The sequence below is a fragment of the Ooceraea biroi genome, chromosome 10 (genome assembly GCF_003672135.1).
Source record: "Ooceraea biroi isolate clonal line C1 chromosome 10, Obir_v5.4, whole genome shotgun sequence".
Lineage (NCBI taxonomy): Eukaryota > Metazoa > Arthropoda > Insecta > Hymenoptera > Formicidae > Ooceraea > Ooceraea biroi.
Window position 1 is genome coordinate 1,863,134 of NC_039515.1, and position 11,914 is coordinate 1,875,047.

General features: G+C 45.5%; 1 long non-coding RNA gene across 2 annotated transcripts; it reads left to right on the forward strand.

Moving 5' to 3' along the window:
- Nucleotides 1–5,345: 5,345 nt before the first annotated feature.
- LOC105274745 lies at nt 5,346–6,974 on the forward strand. Of its 2 annotated transcripts, XR_893125.3 has the most exons (3): nt 5,346–5,483; nt 5,605–5,831; nt 5,926–6,974. It is a non-coding gene; the product is annotated as an uncharacterized LOC105274745 (long non-coding RNA). The 2 variants fall into 2 exon arrangements; XR_893124.3 differs by having other exon boundaries at nt 5,346–5,831.
- The last annotated feature ends 4,940 nt before the right edge of the window (nt 6,975–11,914 follow it).

An 11,914-nucleotide genomic window follows, 5' to 3' on the forward strand; every position in this document is an offset into this window, starting at 1 on the left:
GAGACTTCCTTTTTACTGTTTTGCTGACTGATATATCGCTCAATCGTCGACGAGCTCGTCGGAAGCGCAATCCCCCTCATTTGTAACTCGGATCTAGTTTCGCCTCGCGTGCGAATCTTACGTCGAGTCGAATTACCGCGAGATGCGTATCGCGGCACGCCACGTCGGCCGCTCCTTCGATCGTCGTTGGATCGTCCAAGTCAAATGACGAACAGTGAGGGAGATTCCTGCCATCACGCAGGGGAGGAAGAGGAAGATACTCCTCGCAGAAGGCAGATGGATGCTGAAGGAGACAAAAAAGCGAGCTAAACCGCGCCATGGAGGTAGAGCGAGAAAGAAGGAGAAAGGCGGACGCGCGGCCATGATGCGGCCGATATAGCCTCGAGGAATACAAAACGAGCAGAGATATCATCGCGCCGGTGAGTCGGAATAAAACTATAAACCGGAGGAAACAATTACCCTGACCGGCCGGCGGAAGATGCGGCTAATGATAAGTGGTCGGCTTGGCTCTCTCGGGCCTGCGAAGCATAGCCTTTTGCCGCGCCTTCGCCTTCGGTCCCGTTTCCCTCTCGGCGCCATTTTCACCGCGCGCGGATAAGCGAGAGATAGGAGAGGAACAGCCAGGCGGCAGAAGCAGGCGAACGGGCCCCCCGGGATTCGCGTAAAATGTCGAACTACAATACGACTAAATGGCGGGCTGCGCCCGCTTACTTAGCGCGGACCGCGCAGATCGATTACGTCGCTGCGTGCGTAATTTGAAATGCCGATGCCATTCGTATATAGTATATACTTCAATTCAATCGGAGATACCTTGGCACTGTCGGTGGAACTCCGATCATCGATACTCGCGGGGCTCGATTGCGGGAAATACCGCAGCGCGTCCATCGACTTCTCACAATCTTAAACGCTCGCGAGATTACACACGGACCGGTTTCACTAACGTCGGTTAACTACAGCCGTAAACCGGAGCTTTCTTCTCTTCTCATCCGTATGACGATCGGCAATGCGATCCGCGAGGACTGAGACGGAATAATCGAATCTCGAGATTACGCGGTTAAGTTTAATCGACTCTGGCGAAATCGCTGGTGACACGTACACGTACGTAGGCTTACGATCGAACATTCTTTTTAATGGCGCCGACCGAGCTTTCGTAACGTTACAGCTGATTTATGTAAATTGTCGGGCGCACAGCCATGTAAATTATAATCTCGATGCGATGCCGAGCGCATAACAACGCTCCGCTTGCGTCGCGCCGCTCCGAGTAACGAATTGCATCGCGCGATCGACTTTAACTCTCTCGCATGGTATTCGTATCTTTTTGTTTTCTCTCGTTAATTTCGTTCCTTTCGCGCCACTTTTAACCACCGCGCCGCACGTCCTCCACGTTCGGCCACGTCGGAACGGGACAGGACGGGGTGAAATCGCTCGAATCCGTCGAGTGGTGAGTCACGGACAGACGGTGCCATTTGCGTATTTCAATTTCCTTTCCCGATCACATCCGCGTGTTTAACAGCGTTTCGTTTCGCGTCCAAGCTGTACGGGAGCCCCGCTTGCTTGCTTGCTTGCCTGCTTGCTTGAACGCGCGCGCGCGGTCGTTTTCTTTCGCGTGGCGAAGATCACAGTGTTCACAGAAGGCATCTAATTGCCAACCTCTCGCATCTCTCGCGCTCCCCCATAAACTTAACGACCGCCTTAACGGTTGGCCCTCCCGGTATGCTAAAGAGCGTTTCTTCGGCTATTTCGCGAAGTACCCTGTTAAAGACTTCGATGGGCCGTTGCGGTCTTCCATGCCTCGTAAGGGAAGCCATGCCGGACGTCTAGGCGAAGAGAACGTGTCGCTCGCCTACAACGTTTGCGTCCGCGCGTAAGCACGATCAACGGAATAATTACGAATAATAAACCTTTCCAGCCGCGTAATCGAACGCAACTGAGGAAAACGGTCGAACGGAGGTGGAAATCGCGAAAAATCCGAATCATGCGCAAATCCGTGACGGATGCGCATATCAGGCGTGCATGACGATCGTTTCTGCGAAACCGATCGCATCTTCGCGGTACCGTCACGCGCCCCGGCGGGGTCGAGGAATTTGATTTTCTCGTCGGTTTGCATGATTCTGATTGAAGTGATTGAGAAACGGCAGCGAGGGATTCGGCGGGGGGAGGAGCTGAGTGCCGCCGACTGAGGGCCGATGATTGGGGGGACATTAGTGTAATGAGAGTCTTGCGTTAAGGGGGTAAAACGTGGTAGCGGCTACCGCGCCGTGTATCCGCCATGATTAGAGCCTCACTGGCGTTTTCGCTGATATCGTGAGTTCCTGAAATCGCTCCTGCAATTTTAATCCAGTCTCGGCGAGTCTTCCTTCGAGTCGACGGAAAGGGGCAAGAAAAAGAAGAAAAGGAGGAAAAGAAAAGGAGGCGCATCGCTGGAAGAGTGCCTCGCCGCGACTCCCCTCGCATGAAACGAGGATAAAGATGGGACGCAACAGGAGGAATCTGATCGATCCGATGCTCTGGTTCGATAACACATGGATGCGTCATTTACGCGACCCCGTAAATGACCACAACGCGAACGATCACGCGGGGCAAGGTTGACAGCTCGCGATAGTTTGCTATTAATGTGATTGATGTCCTCTGCATAACGACGCGTTTCCTTCGCTGCGCTTTCGCCCCACAAGCGTGGCCGATTTCTGGAAAAATTCCCTTAGCAGAAAACATCGCGTTCATCTAATCATCTCGTGGATATCATCTGTTGTCACGATAATGATGATCGGAGTTCGATGAAAGTGACCTGCTGCAGCGGTGCACCCTCGGTTGCCCGCCCGCAGGCGTCCACCATCGAGCGTACCTCAATCTAACATGTATTATCCCGACCAAGTCGACAAGTAGATAATATATCAATTTAAACATCAGGAATGTAATATATCTATGTATACGTATATGCGAATCGAAACTCGAAACATTCGACCAAACGACCAAACAAATTTCCGATGCTTTGTCCAAATCATTTTAACGTCGCAGCCAGCAGCAATAAAATGACCAGTGATCACGTTCGCGCAAAGTAGCGACCGGTCAGATCAATATTAAACGGATGAAAATCAGTTTTGTGAAAGCGCTTTCACGAATATCGTGCACGCGAGAGTAATATATGGATTCAACCTCGGACGCAGCTTCCCTTCTCCGAAGCTATCTTGAATAACAATGTCTCTGTTTGTTGCAGTCCCGTGCGAAATTATAAGGGCTACAGCCGAGTCGACGATTTACTCCCTAATCGAAGCTACCGGCTCGAATGGACGGAATGGATCGAAGGGCGCGATGCGCACCGGTTTCACCGGCACACAGGCGGCCCGCGATCGTCTCGTTCGTGGGCATTACGTATTCAGTGGCCAGCGCCATTTTGCCTCGACCATTTTTGCCGATCAAATCTTAATTGTTGGCTGGCGGCTGTCTAAGGAGGCGTGGCCACCGGTTGGTTCACTTTCAGCCACGCGATGCACGAACGTATCGGACGTTCTCGTCCTCTTATTTCTCTGCTGCCTCTCCCGCTTCTTCATGCTTCTCCCGTGTATTCCTGTTCGGCAAAGGAGCGCGATGCATCGCGATGCGTTCTCGCCCCTCTCGGATCGCCCCTCGCGTATCCCTCGTGTCGCTCGTGACGCTAATCGCATCGAGTTATCAGGATCGTAGGTGATTGGACGCTGAAGAGCGGTCGTCTTCGCACGTACGCGAGACCTTCGTGCGAGATACGCAAAATCGAGTCAGACTTACGTAAAGGTACTTATATTATACTTATTAAATTCAATGTGCATAAATCAACTGCGTTGCGCACATCGAAAAGTAATTTCATGTTAGACTTTTCAGGTCAATTACGGGTCTGTCCTGCAGACAACGAAAAAATTGAATGAATATTTCATGGTTCTTGGAGAGTAGCAAAACTATAGGTGTAACTGTAGGTGTGTAGGTGTCAAGAAGGTCGTAACGCGTAACGGATAAGGTCGGCGAAGAACCGAATAATGAAGACGTCTAATTGCGACTTTCATGACATACAATGATGAACGCCCGATAGGGAACGCCGTCGTAATTAATCTTAATGATGCGACGCGGCAATTATCCTGCGACAATCTCACCATGTAGTAATGCGAGTACCGCCACGTAATAAATCTACTTCTACATCGCGATGTAGGTAAATGCCAACTAACTGGTATGTGTACACGGACAAAGTAGCTGCCGACACTGGTAGCGGCGGCGAAAGGCGGAGGACTATGCCCGTGGTCTAGCCCATCGGATTCCTGAATCGTAAAGTTCACCACGCCACTTAATCAACGGTCGTCAATGTGTCCGGTGCAGTGGAACGGTTACAACCACGCGAGAAAGGAAGACGAGCGTCGCCATACTGGAAATTTCCGACATTAACTCTTGTAGCTTTCGTAGTAGATTTTCCATCGATCTAGTGCAAGCGAGCATTTTTCCTTCCCCCTTCTTTCCCCGTTGCGCGACAATTATTGCGGAATGTGTCGGAGTCGTCGACCCGTTCTGCGTTTAAATCCTACACAAGCGCAGTCGAATGGAGGGACAAATGTCGATAAATAAAACCATTGCACACGAGACGCAAAATGCGCGCACTGGTTCTAATGAAGTAATGAAGCGTGAATTGATGATAGACGACAAAAAGCTGTAATTATGCGTCGCCAGTAATAATGCCGGTTAGTTATCGAAACGGCGGCCATTTGTCAAGACATATGATGCGAGAGCATCGCGCTGGATTTATCAGCTGGAAAAAATGCAGCGATATATCAATCACATAAGTATTCGCATTGATCTGCGATTGTTTAGGATTTAATTAATACAGATATTATCGGGATACTCAAATTGATAGGAGAATCACAATTCAAAGCGGGATCACGCGCCAGAGATGTCTACGTATGGTAGAAGGAGATTCGTCGTTTTTTACGGAAGATAAAAGACGCATCGTCCTGCAAAATGCTGATTTCGACCTGCGTGCGCGTTCGTCAGATACTATCCAATTAGCGCCAAATTAATATTACCTGCGGTGTAATCAGGCTGGTACGCGGGGTGAGCAGGGGCGCTGCGCACCGCTGCCGAGTTCTCTCTCTTTCTCTCTCTCGGTATAATGACACGTATTACTCTGATTGGCAACAATTGGTAACAATTGACGGGCGGAACCGAGCCTCGAAGGTTCCGCTACTTTGCCCGCGTTGTTTACGACCAGAACTTCGAAACATTACACCTTAATTGCGCGGCTACATGCTCGAAGAATTATCAAGGCTTCCTTACATCCCTACGCCATTACTTATTAAGCGTGCAGTCGACTCTGGCTCTGGAGCTCGTAGCCGCCAGCCGGCATGTAAAGCGCGTTTTATTCCGTTTCTAAAACTCCGAGTCTGATCGAACATCTTTTTTTCTCAGAGGGATGAATGAAGATGCGGGAGATTACGTTCGTCGATGTTCGCGGCATCCGCTTGTTAATGGTATTCCGATTGGATTTTCCGTCGTGAAATTGCATCACGTAAATGCAAAAGAAATGCGTAAAGAGAAATGATGTGGTATTGCAAGTATATTTTATGCTTTTGATTAATATTGGTTCTACAGTGTTGCGTCTGCGCTACTTCATTGGATACATTGACTCGTAACTAAGTAAGAAGATAATCGATATCAAAACGAATAAACGAGAATCAACATCTGAAGAGAGTTGCCTTGAGATTTTTCAACGTATAAAGAATGTAAAGAAAACAAACGTCGATTCATTTATATCATATTCTGTGTTTTTCTGTACTTCCGTTTAATTCGATATGCAAATTATACATAAATTGCATATGGTAAGTTGGATACCACGTACGTTATCATAAAACAAGAAGCACTATTACGATTCGTTTCAAATAAATATTGCAAACAATGTCACAATTATGGCAGGGAATAATCAGGACGACATAAACATCACTATTGTCCAAGCCAGAAGACGAGGAACTAACATGAAGCAAATTTGGATTCGTAAAAACACAAACGACAGTGGCGAGCGAGCGAATCGGAAGCGACATCGATCTTGTTTCTACGACAAAGAGCAGCGTTCGAAGATTGAATAAAGCAACGCGAAATCGCGGCCGGGACTCCTATGACTCGACTTGGGATGAACTAAGAACGTGAGGTGGAAATTACCGGTGCATTACGATGTTGTAATAACTTCCCAACGACTCGGATGTGCACTCCAGCGACGGGCCATCGGCTGCATTAAGCGCGACCGTAAAACGCGATACTGCTTGCTTTTGTGCCGCATCCGCTCTTTTGCGTTTTTTTTACGAGGCAAATGAGAGAGATCGTAGGACGACCGGTCTCTCCTCTCCCAGTTCTCGACGCAACGATCGCAGTTTCCTCCCCGTCTTTTGCATATCCATATTTGGGACGCTTAACGTCGATCAGAAAAAAGGTGCGGAGAACACTTATGTGCGGCGAATATCGTGAAATATTACGCTCTTTGCGTAAGTCTGACACTCTGCATATTTCGAAAGAGAAAACATTTTTACATATCACTGCAGTGCATATCTTAAAAATATCTTTTTTTTGTTATTGGATTGCTGCCAGTTACGGACTGCATTGATGTCACCTGAGCGAAATTTTGTAGAGCACGAGACACGTCCTATAAAAAACACTTTCTAATTATATATTATTATAATAGCATTCGCGAATATAAGAAACTACCTTCAGAATCGTAAATTGGTGGTTTAGCTCAGTTCTACGGCATGTATTGTATTACTATGAAATTATCTCTCGCCTTTTGAGATTCACTTATCTCGCAACATGTATTTACATGTTTTTACTTCCTTTTGTATATAAAACTATTTATATTAACAGATGATATAAGTGTGAATATTTATTCTATAGAATTATTTACGCAACTTGTTACATGCCATTTGACCTGCACGGAATAACTTCGTTGTAGTAATAAATATATGTAATATTCAGCAGTCATTATCTACTTCACTTATCTATTTCTCACCTGCATTTCCCTTGCTTCTCAGGGAAAATGCGAACGTAAAACAGGATGGAAGCGGGAAACAGTGTGAAACGAGCAGCGCGTACGCGACGCTTCTACCGTAAACCGTTCGCTTTTATGGCCAATCGTCAGCGTTATTGAGTGCTCTCTTGGCAGCGGCTTAACAATCAAGATAAGAATTTTATGAGCACTGGCGCCATTGTTATAAATATTCAGTCGATGCCACATCCCTGGAAGCCAATTCACCGATACCGTGCGTCTTCGTAAACGTGGCTCACGCGACGCGCAAACAGCGTACCATAAATCGCAAAATATAAAATTTTCATAAGCTCGCGTGATTGTACGTATATGTATACATCTATTAATTATTTTTTTAATTATTATATTTTATTCGTCGATTGATGCATAATTAATAATAATATTTACAAATACACTTGTGAGACAAAATAATACTGCAGTTAATTAAAATTATCTGTAACATCGTTTCTTCCTTCGAGTATGTTGACGACAAGAAGTAAACTACAGCTTTGGAAAGGCAGTTTTGCTGTTTTGAAGAAAAGGACTGCCTACGTATAAACGTACGCATTCCTCGCGTTTAAACGCGATAATGTCAGATTTGACCAAGCGAAGCATGTAAAACCCATATGGATGATTGCAGCTTCCAAGAGTAAATAATTAAATTGCGGGGTGTTGTTCTTCGGGCTCGTTTCTCGCGCGATCATAAGTCCCACAGGATCTCCATTAAATAATCGTTTATATATTTATTATAGAGAGAAAGACAGAAGCGCGTACGCGGGCACCATCTCCCTGTTTCCCGTACCCTGTTATCCGAACGCGTATATTTACGGTCCGCCTTCCACATTTCTTCTAGCAATAAAAGCATTCGGTATACTCGCACAAGCGTTCCGACGAGTATACCTCTCGCGAAACGTTACGGTCTACTACAGATCGGCCGCGAGTAAATAGAAGCCGCGAAAGGTGTGCAGTATTTGTACAAGCGCTTGCCGTTCCTCCCTTTCGTATTGCGAGCTTGCTCGTTACATCCCGGCGAACGAGCTTACTTTTTTCGCCGTAATTGAGATACACTCACCCGCCGGCGGAATTATTAAGTCCCGCACTGTGCGTTTCACTACGCACGCACGGGAGAATGCGTTCCCTCCGTAATAACGCTCCTAATAGCGCGTATACGTCGTAAGGTAAAAAACGAAGAAGCACCAACAACTTTGCACGAAACTAAAAGCGATCATTATGTGCGATTTGTATTTTCAAGCGGTCGGACAGTTCCTCGGAAAACTTGAAATCAAACGATTCGATTCGATTGACATACAGCACGTGTATTTCGTCGATACAAGTTACTCCGTACGTTTAAAGTACGCACGTTTCACTTACGTGTTCACGTCCAATCCCTAAACACCGTCAACGAGACTCGCCGTTCCCGTCGGCGAGTGCTATCTCATCGGGAAGTATCGCGAATCATCGAGTGCCAATCGAATGCGCTCGTCTCCGATTGCATATCATTTCGTTACTGTGCTGCATTGCATAACGCTTCGCTACGGGTATTGCGATCATCGAGCTGGACTACCAATACCGAGTCGTCCACGTGACGTATGCGATTATTTCGATTATTTTATTAGGTACCGTATTAATCCTGGCCCACATAATGCATATAATCTCGAGCCTATTATTCCGCGAGCGCAGGCGTTCAGTCGGAAAGAACATCCCCGATTCACCCCGCTCCGCCTGGCTCTTCCCGTCGCGTTTTAACGATATTGTAATTTGGAGACCGCAAACCCCCTGACGTCACCACCGGTGTGCACCGAAGCATCTTGCCGGCGCGCAAACCTTTTCTGCACCCTTCACCCACCTTATGGACCGATGATCTCGATCGAAAAGATATTAGCGGCCGACGAATTATAGGAATTTCAGGCAAATTAGACGTCGGCCGGATTGAAGGATTGCGTTACTAATTCCGCCGAAACGCCGATCGTTACAAGATTTATTCAACCGCTGTCACGCGGCGAGATCTCGAGAGCGCGATCGTCCATCTTCTGCAAGGCGGGATGCAGAATCGGTAGACACATCGCGCGAGTTCGTGCGCGACGTTCTCGGAGCAAAATTTTAATTTGGCAGCGTTTCACGATAAAGCTCGATAAAGCTTCATTTAAGTGTGTGGAATACTTTGACGAGGAAGCCTAGTGATACGAGAGAATCAAGAATCACCCGTGTTTAAGTCGTCATTATGAATAGTCGTGGCCTGCCCTTTTCTTGTCCGATCTCGAGGCATGGCGGCGCCGGGCGATCCAGCCGTCGCGACTATACGCACATGGCCTCCTATTTCGCTCCGTACCAATCTTAATATTATCCTTCGAATTATGGTCCCGGCGTTATCCATCGATACGCGTTCCCGCTACACGAGCCATCGACTCTTAATGATCGAGCACGAAATTCAGAACCGTTTCCGTGCCCGACATCAGACCGGTATTAGGATACCATCTGGATTATTTCGCAACTTTTAACAAGCTACAGCATTATTCTTGACACCCGTTACGCGCGCATTACCACTAAATAAACGAGTATTGCAGAAAAGAACAAATATTGCTATCGACTTTGTTTACATAAGTATAAATGTAAGAAATGTTATCTATTGGGTTGGCCAAAAAGTAATTGCGTTTTTTTTATATAAATAAAAGGCGAATTTTTCATGGGAAACAAAAACTTTATTAAACAATATATTGTCCATTTTGTTTGATTATCTTTTGCCATTTTTCAGGCAACTTCATGATTCCGCGCTCAAAAAAGTTCGTATCTTTTTCAGCAAAAAACAATTCCAAGAACGATTTGATATCCTCATCAGCAGTAAAGGTTTTACCATTCAAGGCGTTTTGCAAAGAACGAAACAAATGGTAATCTGATGGTGCCAGGTCTGGCGAATATGGTGGATGTGGTAACACATCCCATCCAAGCTGCAACAATTTTTCACGAGTGACCAAACTTGTACGTGGTCTAGCGTTATCATGGTGAAACACAACACCTTTGCAATTCACCAATTCTCGACGTTTCTGTTTGATAGCATCATTTAATTTATCCAGTTGACGACAGTATACGTCTGAATTAATGGTTTGATTCCTTGCAAGCAGCTCAAAATACACAGTCCCACCAGACTGACAGCATAATCTTTCTTTGGTGAATATCTGCTTTTCAAGTGCTTTGAGCAGGTTCATCACGCTTGCTCCACGATCTTTTTCGTTTGACGTTGTTGTAGACGATCCATTTTTCGTCGCCTGTTATCATACGTTTCAAAAATCGATCATTTTCCTCACGTTTCAAAAGAGAATCGCAGATGTCAATACGCTTAGTGAGATGAATTTCTTTGAGCTCATGTGGTACCCAAATATCGAGCTTACTAATGTATCCAAGTCGTTTTAAATGGTTTTCAACACTCGATTTCGATATGTTAAGATTCTCAGCAATCTCTCGTGTCGTTAAACGCCGATTGGAATCGATCAGTGCCTTTATTTTGTCATCATCAATTTCGATTGGCCTTCCTGAGCGTGGTGCATCTTTCACATTAAAATCTCCAGATCGAAATTTAGTAAACCAATTTTGACACTGCCGCAGTTTTAAAGCATCTTCGCCATATACATCACATAACTTTTTATGAGCTTGCACAGCGTTTTTCCCTTTTCGGAAATAATAAAACAAAATATGACGAAAATGTTCTTTTTGATTTTCCAATTTGAAATCGACGGCAAACAAACAATTGTTAACGAAATTGTGTACTTTCTTTTTCTAAAACAAGCTTGAACTGTGAGTTGTTAACCTACGTAATGAATTTGCGGTTTAGAATGAAGTTAGTTACATTTCAAGACATGTATGTCCATCTATTGGAAAAAAACGCAATTACTTTTTGGCCAACCCAATACTTTATTGTTCTTGGGAAAAAATTGCATAGCATTAATAATATTTTCTGGTTCTTTTGCAGGCCCAATATGGCTCGTAATAATTCTCCAAAGTTCACTACGCTATCGAACGCGCTACGTGCAGGATATTTCGCAGCGTCATGACGGCTGAATCCGTCGCGGACACGAGACATTGTCACGAGATTTCGCTGTTGTAAATCTTCGGCGTTATATCGACGTGATGGAGTGACGCGTGTTTGATATTTGCCCGGGTCGGCTAGAGAACGCGGTATTCATATATCCCGGCACGTATCGTGTCCGCTCGTAGCCCGTCCTGGCAGGAAGCGGCCGGCTGTACACGGCATAACTTGTAGCCGTGTCGTGATAACGACACTTCATAAACATGGACTGGCGTCATGTCGCGGTAGTACCGCCGCGAAACCCTTCACATCGTCGATCGTTATCCGTCCTCCGATGAACATCGACATCGAACGTTGTGTTTACGAGCAGCCGCGCGTAAAAATGCACCGAGAGCTATACAAAACCCGTTGGATTTTCAACTCTTACTCGACCGTAAATCTCTTATCTCGCAAAAAGATACCACTAACTAAATATCAAATGAATAACGAGGCTAATCGTTTAATGATTTGAAAGTCGTTTCAATAATCTTTTGCGAAATCGTGTCGCAATTTCAAGTCAATTAAATATTCTTGTAATGTAAAATATTATAAATATATTGATAAAATATGATATAAATAATAATGCAATGTTTGTAGTCATACACATTTTTTGGTTGAAACTGAATAACTCAACCGACAAAATTATGCAGGTATAATAAATAAATTCACTCACCAATATGCTTCACTGATGCTAATTTGGAATTCGTGCTGCAGCAAGTCGACTCAAAAATAAATTTTAGCGACAGATCCGCTCATAAATATGCTTTGGCGACGTTAATCCTGTGCCAAGCCGATGCGACACCGAAATCTCAAGCTGAGGACTCTCGTAATGG